Source organism: Mytilus californianus, unplaced genomic scaffold, assembly GCF_021869535.1.
Source record: "Mytilus californianus isolate M0D057914Y unplaced genomic scaffold, xbMytCali1.0.p SCAF_8, whole genome shotgun sequence".
NCBI lineage: Eukaryota > Metazoa > Mollusca > Bivalvia > Mytilida > Mytilidae > Mytilus > Mytilus californianus.
Window position 1 is genome coordinate 103,627,424 of NW_026262734.1, and position 13,292 is coordinate 103,640,715.

The 13,292-nt window shown below is 33.7% G+C and overlaps 1 long non-coding RNA gene across 1 annotated transcript; it reads left to right on the top strand.

Moving 5' to 3' along the window:
* Positions 1 to 669: 669 nt before the first annotated feature.
* Positions 670 to 11,035, top strand: LOC127710743 (uncharacterized). The gene is made up of 3 exons (XR_007986310.1): positions 670 to 825; positions 8,913 to 8,976; positions 10,639 to 11,035. It is a non-coding gene; the product is annotated as an uncharacterized LOC127710743 (long non-coding RNA).
* The last annotated feature ends 2,257 nt before the right edge of the window (positions 11,036 to 13,292 follow it).

Consider the following 13,292-nt stretch of genomic DNA (forward strand, 5'->3'; position numbering starts at 1 on the left):
AGTGCCCGGAGAAAACCACCGACCTTCGATAGGAAAACTGACAATCCTAGTCAGTTAAGATTGGAGTCGAGTGCACCCGCACGAGCGGGGTTCGAACTCACAACCTCAGTGTTGACTGGCTAGTGATTACAGTAGTAACTACTTAGACCACTCGGCCACCGAGGCCCCCCTGCTTAATTAAAGGGTTACGCTGATCTACGCTGGGCAATGCATATTGTAAATATTTTTTTTAGATTTCCGATTGTAATGCGTTAATTCATTAGTCTGATGTTATTGTAAAATTATTTGTTATTCTTCAAACTTTTCTTCATGTATATTATCATGCATGATAAAATGCATTTTGGACCAGTAAATTTTATGTTTTTTGTATACAAAATTTTGCAACTAAAAATGCTGAAAACCGTTTTCCGTTGGGGGGCTTAGCCCCCCCTGAACCCCCTACCAGCTGGGGCCTTAAGCGGCCCCCAGACCCCTTGCCGCAAGTTGTGCCTACAGCTTATTCGATACCTAGCTACGCCCCTGGGCCACTGATCTATACTTTTGATTATATTTGTGGAAAAAAGCATTTTTAAATCTACATTTTGCCAAAATATAAATCTTTCTGAGTAAATATTTAGTGATGTCCTCTTTAAACATCTGACGTAATAACATAATGAGGAACTAGAGGGAAAATTTCATTAGCCGAACTAATTTTTCCGCCTTTTACTTCCTACTTAGCCGATTATGTTAATTATATCCGTCCCCTTGGACTGTCATTAAAGTACCGGACACGCGTATTAATTGCTTTGATTCATCTGCATCTGACATACGGGAAGATAGGAAGAAGTGAGTTCTCATATTTTTGCTTATTTGTTTATTTTCATTCTTTTTAATTCGTTCTTATATCAAGTTTTATATCAATTTTAATATATGTATTAGAGTACTTACTAGATATATAGAAAATGTAGTTTTCATATTTTGAAAAATAGTCTTAAAGGATTGTACACTAGCTCTCTTCGATGAAAAAGGTTTTCGGGGAAAGTTGTCATGTTCTGTTAACGCACTTTTGTTTTAGGCTAACAGGGGTTTTTACACTTTTGGCTCTCTGAAATCTTTTGTCTGGAGGGTACCAGTGGAAGGTTTTTCCTGAAACACGAGTCGTATGCAAACTTTGTAATATATTTTAAGTATGCAGTATGGTCTTTGTGGAGAGTTGTCTCATTGGCAATACTACCACATTTTTTGTATAAATTGTAATTTGCGAAACATTTTAAACGAGAGACAAATACATATCAACGTGTTGAATTTTGATAAATAACAAAAATCTGACTATTAGCTAGAATATTGAGAGGAATAATGCTCTAAAATGATTTGAAACAAAGCTCTGATCTAGACATTCATTGAGAGGTGAATAAGACAACGTTTAGCAATGCAAAACAAAAAAAAGGAAGATAATTACAAAGGAAACCGACAAAAAGACAAACAACAGTATACAAAACTAAATGAGGAATATGATACATTTTAAAAGTTATCTTACATAATTTAGTGTGATAGTCTTAAAACAATCAATCAATATGACTGTTTAAACCATTTTTTAAGGCAATCTTATAAGTGAATAGATATAGTAATATTTCTATAAATATACAAATCAATTAAAATATTAATTGCGTTTTATACCGCAAATCTGAAAAATCATTTATACTTGAAAATGACAGGAAGTGCAACAAAATATAATCGATTTTCTCCATTTGTTTAATGTACTGACCCAATTTCAATTTTTTATTCAAAATTCAGTCAAAGCCGTTTGAAAAAATAAGCCTACCTAACAAAAGGTGAAAAATAATATTCTTTCCACAAAAAATCTTCCTGCAAACCCCCCCACCCCAAAAAAAAAACAAAAAAACTTGGCATCAAATGAAGAATGTGTCTGAAGCGGTACATTACATTTGCACGCAGCTTTTGATTACATTTGCGCGCATTCTTTTACAGGTAAACTCAGTTAAATACAGGTACATTTTTATATTATACTTATTTATTTATTTAACTTTTAATTTTCAGCAGGATAGGTATGTTCTATAGTGCACAAGCACTTAGTCCTAGAAATATATACAAATAAAAATGTTAAAACATAGTGAATCTAAAGATTGAAAGTCCGGATTTTACTAACGTGCACAAAAATACATGTTTGTTTTTTTTAAATTTTAGTTCATTTATATGTTTTGGAGTTTAGTGTGACGTCCATTTCCACCGAACTAGTACACATTTTTATTTAGGAGCCAGCTGAAGCCCGCAGCCGGGTGCGGGATTTTCTCGCTGTGTTGAAGACCCATTGGTGGCCTTCGGCTGTTTTCTGCTCTTTGGTCGGGTTGTTGTCTCTTTGACACATTCCCAATTTCCAGTCTCAATTTTATGGATGTGTTGAATCAAATTGTTCATTGTAGTGAGCATGGAATTATTCCGGGCCGTTTGTAGTACGCCTGGATTCTGCTGACGGTAGTGATGACCAAAGATCTGGAGGAAATAGGGAATCTGGTGAAATACCTTTGCAATTATTTACACTGCATATGGTCAAAATTCATAATAACTAGAGTCATATTTATTATAAATTATCTTTATTTCACCTGTGTTACCTGTCAAATGAATGCGCGCAAATGTAATCAAAAGCTGCGCGCAAACGTAAAATATTTTAATCCCCAAATGCGCGCAAAAGTTATGCGCCCGTCTGAAGACACGAATGCCCACACTCAAGCTTTGTAATTTTCCAAGTTAAAAAGGGGCATACTCTATAACGATAAATGACTCACTGACCAAATGAGAACTCTGCTTGTTATAGTTCTTAGTATTGTGTATGAGCTTCATTAAATTTGCATGATACATACTCAAGTTAGAGTGCGGAAACGAAAAAAATGCAGTTTTCCAAGTTATAAAGGGCATTGGAAGAGGAAAACTTAAGTTAGAGTGCGAAACTAAAATGGGACGGACGGATGGACTTTATCTCAGATCGACATTTAATCCAAAAAAAAATATTAAAGATAAAATTCACATTGATGTTAAGATTATATAACTAACATGACTTGAAAGATGTTTATCATACTTATGCAAAGAAAAACTTCCTTGTCAAGTTTAAGTGTGACCTGTATAAACATCTTCTTTCAAAGCTTGATATCATCCACATTACCCTCTTTCTTTGATTGCCAACTCAGATATTTCGTAGGGTGTTGGCTATTTTATGTTTAAGGGAATTTTAAAGGACGGATTGAGATAATAACAGTGGATAAAATAAATATGCACATGATAAAAAAAAAAGTGGCCAAACCTTACATTTTTTTTCTGAAAATTACATTACATTTTTCTTTTTTACAGACCCATGCATGTCATCTCCCTTTTCCCCACCCGGAGTAATTTTGACCTCTGAACCCTCGTCACAGGTGTTACATGTCGTTAAGGATGTTCGTTACTCTTGTTTTTAACTTTTTGTCAGATATTCGGAATCCTCTAGTTTTATCCATGTAGTGCCCATAAAAATTTCGCCCGATTACCCCTAGGCCTACTTTTCTTATCATATTAAACAATTTCCCGCAAAATTTTCAATTGATAAATATCTAAAAAAAAAAAACAAAGACAAACCCCTTTCAATTTTTACTGCTTTTTAAGTTCCCTTATTTATATTATATCAATTTATTATAGTCTTTAAGAAGCTTGTTATTTTGAAATGATTTAATTTTGGATGTAACGCGTCTTCTGATTGGCTGACGTCGCTAAATGTTTATCAGCTCATAGACATAATTTTGTCATGTGACCGTGACGTCATCAACGTTTGTTCATGATTTACTCCGGTTTAAAATGGAATTAAGAATTAGATTATACGCGGGTTATTCAGTGTGCACCACATTTTTGATGTTATTTCTTCATAGACAGAAAAAATATTACAGTCATTCCTTAAACAGAGGAGAGAACATCCTTATTCTCCCTAAGATATTTATTTACTTGAAGTACGGTAGTATATATATCACGGATAATGTTTTAGTCAATAATCGGTTTAATTACGTCCATTTGTATGGAGATTATTGTTGATGGTGAGTGAAGGGGAAGTCGTTCGTTGTCTTGGATCATAACATAGCAGCAGGTGATCGGTCCATATTTGTATTTAAACAGCAAATTTTAAATAAAAATGTAATTAAATTTAAACTTTTCAACTGACATGGAAGAAATCATATTTTTTATTGCAACTGTTTTTAACTAAAAAAAACAATTGTTTTATTCGAATATTTTTTGTTAAACTCTGCCTTTTCTGGGGAGGTAACTCAGTAAAACCAATTTTAATGTACAGTGCAATTTTATTAGTAGATAGATATAAGAAGATTTATTAGAACTATCTTCTCATATTGAATTTCAAAATTCAGTCAATTATATTTTTTCTATTCACATCATAATGCATTTTATCTGAATAATTTATACATTTCAATTTTTTACAATCTGTATCTTCAAAACAACCTCAGTGACATATAATTTTTATAATAACAAGTTTCAACAACTTTTTTTTTAAATATGAACAAATTCAGTCATTTTCTATTTCTACCCCATACAATTAACCTTTACTTTGATCTTCAACTTCGTACTCTATTTGTCCTTTTTTATATTTTTTTATTCGAGCGACACTGATAAGTCTTTCGTGTGTAATGGGATTGCTTCCCTTCATAAGTAGATACTTAGTCAGCCGTAAGCGGTTGAGCTAGGGAAGAACGTCTTTCAAATTGGCTCAGTCGGTTAGAGCGCTGCCTTGTAACACAGAGGTCTCGGGTTCGAGAACCGGAGGAGAAAAACTGATTTTGTATGTGGAATCATGCTCTCCGCTTACATTTGGCGCCTAATTGAAAAACCCACGGTGGTTAGAGAGGATTTCTAGCCAGGGTATGTGTTGTTTGAGTCATAATGGTATAATGACTTTTGAGGTGGGGGAAGTGTGACGGGATTGCTTCCCTTAGTACATTTAGTAGCCGTAAGCGGTTGGGCTAGGGAAGTGCTTCTTTAGCTCAGTCGGATAAAGCGCTGCCTTGTAACACAGAGGTCCCGGGTTCGAGTCCCGGAGGAGATCATGTAATTTTGTAGTGAAAATCATGCTCTCCGGTTACATTTGGCGCCAAAACTAAAAAAAACACGGTAGTTAGAGAGACTATTTAGCTAGGGTATGTGTTGTAAGAGTTATAATGGTATGATGACTCTTGAGGTGGGGGGAGTGTGACGGGATTGCTGCCCTTCATTAGTAGATACTTAGTCAGCCATAAGCGGTTGAGCAAGGGAAGTACGTCTTTAGCTCAGTCGGTTAGAGTGCTGCCTTGTAACACAGGGGTCCCGGGTTCGAGTCCCGGAAGTGACAAACTGATTGTGTATGTAAAATCATGCTCTCCGGTTACATGTGCACAAAACGCGCGTCTGGCGTCACAGGCACTTGTCTCTGAAAAAAAATCCTATATACCTTAATATAACAGGTATATAGGATTTTTTTTTCAGGGACAAGTGCCTGTGTCTGGCGTACAGCATTTTAATCCTGGTATCTATAATGAGTTTATTGATAAAAATAGGCATTTTGCGATTGCATTTTATCTTTGGTTAGTTTTTGCTGTTATAACTATAACTAACACCATCATGAAGTAACAGTTCATATTTCTGCTGACAAACAATCATGTTTTATATTAATACATTATTACATGTATATGATGAAGTCTTTGGAAAAAAATGAACGTCAAATTCACAAAAGGTGAACTGGAATTATATCATATCCGGGATCTTAACACGGGATATGGACTCATATTATCTGTCAATGTTTTATATCCCCTGAGCCGTTAGGGCATTGGCACGTGATATGAGCCCATATCATCAGTGAAATCCGAATGACAATTATATTGTACTTACCAATAATTTCTGATCCTCGTTCTTGTTCACATTAGATATAGGCTAATTTCTCCCTCCCAATGTATAATTAATCAAACATGCAAAAAGATTAGATTAAATAGTATACCCCAATATAACATTTTAAAAAGGTTCTGAGGAAACAATTAATACAAAACTAAAACGAATAACTGTAAGATGTTCATTTTGTTGACTTAGTCGCCATTTTACATTGCATAACTTATATTGATGAATCATATTAATATTCCGAAATAAAATTTTTTTTAATTTATTATTTTATAGAATATAAATAGTGTTACATGTATGTGATGCTGCACACATTTAAACGTATGTTTTATTCATTTTTCTTGTCATGCATAAGCATGAAATATTAATTTCCACTGGACATTAAGCAGGCAACAATCGATCAATCCATTGTGTGTGTGTGTGTGTGTGTTTAATACCATCTTGTGCCTTCGAAAGATTGCACCCGCCCCAAGGGTGACTTGGGAATAGAAATACGGTCACTTTGGTCTTCATCCAACAGCAGTAAAACCCGTGCCAAAGTGGGGCGTCCGTTTGGCTGTGCGGGATGTATAAGTACGCAGCCACGTCCGGTCAGAATGAGGACGTTGTATCAGATGACTTGTATAGAGAGAGTACCACGCTCTCTTTACGTAATTAACCCTTGCAACAACTCTTTGAATGGTCCGTAGGTGGTCTGTTGAAAGGCAAAATGTCTGTCCCTATCCAATATACCTTCATTTTCAATTGGCTGTCCAAATTTTCCCAGACCTTCATCCCGGACGGCCTCTATTACAGGACCCATCTATTGTACTAATTGTTAATTTGTTTTCGTCCAGAACATGCATGAAATATTTGCCATTGAACGTTAAGCAAACATTAATCAATCAATTTAAAGATTGTTCGTTGACAGTTAACAATGAATAAATACGACTATAAAAGCAAGGTTTATAGAATATCGAAGGTATCTGTCGTCTGAGAAACTTTTTCCACTGATCAATAATTGTCCAACATCCTCTGACAGGGATAAACCAATTGACAACAGAAAACTTAAAATTGCCATGTTGAAAGATTTGGAAAAAAATTTCAAAAATCACTCAGAAGGGAAACTATGTACATATGTTATTTCTAAATCCCAATTTTGGTTGCGAAAAATATATTGATATTGTTAAAAAAATTGAATAAAGACAGAGTCTAACAAAATTTCACATATCTGCACACCATTTACTTATAGAGAGAGGTAGATATAATAATACTAGCCGACACAATAGAGTATGTAAAAGATGTTGTAGTTATGAGGTCGAAGAAGAAACACATTTTCTTTTTAACTGTGATAGTCTATCTGACCAACGAAAAGATATGATAACAATGATAAATAATTGCTGCAAGAATTTTAAAAATATAGACCCTACCAAAAAACTGATATAGTTAATGAATAATGAAGATGAGAACTTGTTATCAGAATTGTGCATATTCATTAAGAAATATGAAAATTTTTGATGGGATTAGTCTGCCTCTTCTTCTTGTAATTTGAACTTTATAATTTCCCTTTAGTGAGTCCTAGAGCACCGTCCCTTGATGAATCTTGCACAGTAGCAATGTCAACCCCTTGCTGCAGTGCATTAGTCATGAGGAGAACCACTATTGGGGATAATCTCATAATATCTGTAGTTAGTTCTGAATGACCTCCCCTTGATGACCTCTGCATTGTTGTGATGTAAAGTTCCTCGCTGCTGTGCACTGGTCATAAGTAGAACTACTACAAACTGAGAAACTATCTTTCTGGTTCTATAATTTCCTGTTATATATCTAAAAAAAATTATTTTCTTTATATAAAACCGACCTCATTACAGTAAATGCTTCATACTGTAATAGTATATCTTACATTGCTCCTATTTTTTTACTCTATTTCTTTGTGTATTGTGTATTTTCATTAAAAACTTGTATGTTTTATAATATAATCATTGTATTATGATGTTTATGTAATGGCCCATGATTGGTAAATAAAATAATGTCTAATAAAATTGAGAATGGAAATGGGGAATGTGTCAAAGAGACAACAACCCGACCATAGAACAGACAACAGCAGAAGGTCACCAACAGGTCTTCAATGCAGCGAGAAATTCCCGCACCCGGAGGCGTCCTTCAGCTGGCCCCTTAACAAATATATATACTAGTTCAGTGATAATGAACGCCATACTAAACTCCAAATTGTACACAAGAAACTAAAATTAAAAATAATACAAGACTGACAAAGGCTAGAGGCTCCTGACTTGGGACAGGCGCCAAAATGTCTATTGTCTAATGCCTATCTGACATAAGAATCCAGGTATTTCCATTAATTTACAAAATAGGCAAAAACAAAATTAAATTTGAATTTCGTTAGTTTTTAAAGTCTTTTTCAAGATTAGCTTTTCATTTCGATTCGTCACAAAAAGGTATAACCAGTTTAGACTGGTTCCTGTCCTTAATCTACTTGACAACCAGGGTGACTCAGATACCCGTATGTTCCAAAGGAGAGAACCACCCTAAACGAATTTGTGGCAAAAGCTCACATTTATAATAATTTGGTTAAATACAGAAGTTGTATATCATATATTTGCTCTGGAATTTAAAACACTTTTGTATTTCCTTACCGGAGAAGGATTTGGGTTTAATTAGCTGCGGAACTGCGCCTGTATTGTCTTGTATTAAAAGGACTATAAAAGCTACGGTCCCGCAGATAGGGTTGGCTTTAATAAATTATGTTTTTTCAATGTGATTTTTTTCCAATTGTCATTATGGCATTATTAAAGTTTTTTGGCTTTCTGTCTTGGTACACGATTTCATTCGTTATGGATAGCACAACACATAAGTTCACACTAGTTCTGCATATATGTTAATTATATGTTCTTTTCGGCTCTTTGTATGCATTACTGGTCTTGCCTGTGGTTAGCAATGCTCATATGTGTGTGTTTTTTTTCAGAATAAGGCATTGCTATTTTGCATCATCTCTAGTATATTATGTTTTCTAATTTCAGACAGTCAAAATGATTAAGGCAGTGGTAACAATTTGTTGTCTAGTAATCATCGCTATGGTATTTGGTAAGTAACTGTTGACGTTATCAACGGGTTATATATAAAAATAAGAAGATGTTGTATGATTGCCATTGAGACAACTCTCCACAAGAGACTAAATGACATAGAAATTAACAACTATAGGTCACCTTACGGCCTTCAACAATGAGCAAAACCTATACCGCATAGTCATATACCTTGTTATTGTAATATTGGAATGTTATAAGCCTTTTTTGACCTAAAGATATCTATTTGATAACCTAGCAGTTATCAGTAACAAAATCTGAAAAGATCGATCACAACATTAAAAGGGTATATTATTTCGATGAAAAAAAACTGATGTTTTCAGTAACCCAACGACATAAAATAGAACAGAGGCATCTAGAGGTCGAGTACGGTTTGTCAAGCTTTTTTTGACCGGTTACAATACTGAATCGTCTGTTAACGGTCTGACAAAAGATAAAGGTATAAAGAGACCCCTTGTTTTACCCCATGACTTTGAAAAATAATGATAAATATATCCAATGATATCCTCCCCATTTACAAGACCTTTGTCTGATAGACATCAATATTTACATTTTGAATTGGTTCTGACATATTCGCTTTAAGGCTTCATTTTTTTTTGCATTTAATGCAAAACTGCAAACCTGAAAATTAGAGGAGTCTTATTTTAAGATTCATTCATTCATATTTAGATATAATTCACTATGTTAGCAATTTCAGGAGCCAGTTACGGCTCTTGTCAATTCCCTTTTGTTATTGAATAAGGTCCGGAATTCTTTTGTCAAATTTGAGTTGGGATTCCTCTTTTGTTATCATCAATTATATATTGAAAAAAAACATGTCTTCTATATACAAGCGAGAAATAAGTATTTTATCCAACTAGGGTCAAGCAAAAATGAGAAAATTAATTAACCAAAGTAACAAAACAAAACAGTAATAAAGCGGGAAACTTAACAAGAACACAAACAAACAGTAGAAAATCTTACTTTTTATAATTAATTTTACTTTTTAGAGAAGCTTTTCGTTTTCGGTATAACTATGTTGATAAATTATTCCCTAAAAATTAATTTGTAAATCATGTTTTAAAACGAATAAAAGACAATTTTTGGTATACGTCATTGATAATCCTACGACACAAATAATCAAAGATAATCAGAATTCAACATACAACATAATGTAATAATAACTGATAAGTGTCTAAACATATCTGAAATATGCCGAGCTCCAATTGGATTAAGTCTACAAAAGGTTGTAAATTATCTAAAATTAGAGACACTTTGTCTAGTAGAAAGTAAAACAACAAAAATACCGAACTCCAAGGAAAATTCAAAACGGAAAGTACCTCATGAAATAGCAAAATCAAAAGCTCAAACACATCAAACGAATGGAAAACAACTGTCATATTCCTGAATTGGTACAGACATTTAATTATGTAGAAAATGGTAGTTTAAGGAAGTTCAAGTCTCGTCAATTAAGTAAGAAAATACATAATCAACTTTAAAAAAACCCTCAGGTAATTGCTTGAACTCTAAACGGGCCGTGACTCAGTGTGTCGACTGGATAAGCGTCTCTTGCTATGTATGCACCACCCATACAGAATTCCACTACTCTTAAGTGTTTTATTTTTTTCGATTAATTATTTGTTCTGGTTTTTCCTTTTTTAACATAATATTTGTTATCTTACAGAGACACTGGCCCAGGAAAATGCAAATACAACTACACCGGCAGTAACAACACCTAAGACATCGTCTGCAGTAATTCAGTACATCAGTGGTACAGTTCTTATGGGATGCATGGCGCTTGTTCTCAGTCTATTTTAACTGAACTAATCACGTGGATGATTGACACGTCTGGAATTTAGAATGAGAACATTTGCAATCAACCAACAAATATGTCACCTTTAACATGCGCCTTTTCGTTTAATTTCATTTTCAATTTATTTTTAGTAATTTTTCTTTGCTTAAAATTTCATGCAGTATTGTGACTGGTATTTGTACATGTAAATGGAAAAGGGTGGAAGCATATAAATGGCAGTTTGTATTTTATTTTTTGAATTTTATTCTAGTAAAATAAGATTAATTAGTGTTTTGTTTGCTGCTTTTTTATAATGAAATGTGGAAACATAGAACGGAAATTCCAAGAAGGTAACAACATAGCATCAATGTATTGAAGAAAAAAAAAAAACAACACCAAGAACATAAATGAAAACGACGAAAAGAACAAACAACAATAACATTACAAAGAAAACTTAAGATTGTGCAACACGAAACCCATACAAAACCCGGGGATCTAACTGAAGAGCTCCGGAAGGATAAGAAGTTACTACACAACATGGGAAGCTGTAAATTATATTCATGAACTATACTAATAGTTATATTTTTAATGTAATTGTTACACGTAAACCTGAGTTACACAACACGCTTAACAAGTAGGCTTTTAGTTTTGTGTGTCGTTGGGTGTCTGTCTTATAGACGTATATATATACTAGAAAAAATGATATTCCTGTACAAAAAAAACCTCCATTACAGGACGGGAGCAAGAACTGCTTACCCTTCCGGAGTACATGAGTTCACCCCGAGTTTTTTATTGGGGTCGTGGTGCCTCAGTCTTAGTTTTGTACATATTGATCTACGGGCTTGTTCGTCTTTTTATCGTTCTTCCTTTTTTTACCACGGAGTTGTCAAATTTTATTCGACTTAAAAGTTTTGCTATCTTCTGTCTCTTCTTTGCTGCGTCCAATGTTTGTATCACAGCTTCAGTTTTGAAAGTTTCTAACTTTACTGTTGAAATATTAAAAAATGAACAACACTTCAAAACTCCCTGCATCCAAAACGATTTTCTAGATTTATTTTCATCATGAACGCTCAAAACCGAATAGTTGGAAGCCAATGATGTATACAAACCGAAAGAGTTGAAAAGCTATATGACCATGTAGAAAGGACCTAAAAAACTGCATAAGTTTCAATGATTTACCTTGATGTCGTAGTCAAATAAAATCTCTTAACGTCATGTCCTAGTCAAATAAAATCTGATAACGTGATATCCCTAGTCAAATAAAATCTGACATTTCACAGTCGTATAGAAAGATCATGTATATTCAATGTTCTAAGGACAATCAACAATTGGTTTAATTTGTAAAGGTTTAATCAAAAAGAATGAGAATTCTAATAAAAAAAAAAACAATTCCTTGAAATTTGTTTCTAAATTATCATTCAAAGTCAATAGAAATAATGAATTTATTAGTCCAATAAGTTTCATGAATATCCGAAATATACGCGACATATATCATTTGTATTTACATGTACGTACTTTTGAATTATATATTAGGTGAATTTTTGCCAAGTTATATATAATGAAATTGTTCTAAGTCTAAGGTTGACCTTAAATGATTGTGATCGTTCTCTTTAGGCTCTTTTGGGTTTGGTCGATAACATATTTTGAATTACTGAGCATGCTCAAATGGATTCCTGAAACACGTGTCATATGCACAGAATAATATCCACGTTTATGTTAGGATTACACAAGTAACAGCTTTTCTAAAAAGCTTGCCGTTTTATAGCTTATTATATTGAAAATAGTTTTTTTTTTTGCTCCATAGTTTCATCCATTCAGAATATTGCTCTGTATATAAAATGTAATAAGGAAAAAAGTAGACTAGAGGAAAAGCAAATATAGTACTTTTATGGTTACAACTTTTTCTTCGTGTGTGGTGATTTTTAACCCCTAATTAGTAAATCACTTGCGTGTTTGCCTGTACTAATTTCGGTAAACTTTTTTATGAATCATTTTTTCAGCAGACATGGCAATTATTTACTCTCTGTTTGTATATTTGTTTGTTTGTGAGAAAAGTGTCATCAATATCTTTCATAGTTGTCCCAATAAACCAACTTTTTTTATAAACAAAGGTTTAGATCCCGATGAATCTTTATTATACCGGAACTTATTGTCCCCATATCCTACTTGAGCAGCTTCCAGTAGTGTATAAGGGTACACAGTTCCTGCGGGAAAAAAATTTAAGGAGTAAAGTCCGTTCTGAAAAAAGTCAAAAATTGGCACTCATACCACATCTTCTTATATCTGTGTTATGAAGTAGAGTAAATACATGTGTGACTTTCTGATGATCGTTACTTTTTGTCTTTGTATTGGTCTTCTTGTTAGTTGTTTTTTTTTTTAGCTTTGTCAGTTTCAATCCGATGAGTCAATCCTCTTTCAACTGGATTTTACATTTAGTTCTGACATGTACGTTGTGCTTTAACACCAATGTCCCATGTTAGGAGTACGTTGGGCGCCCGCAAACATGTTAAACCTCTCTAAGTTGGCTGTTTGCTTGTACCAATGTC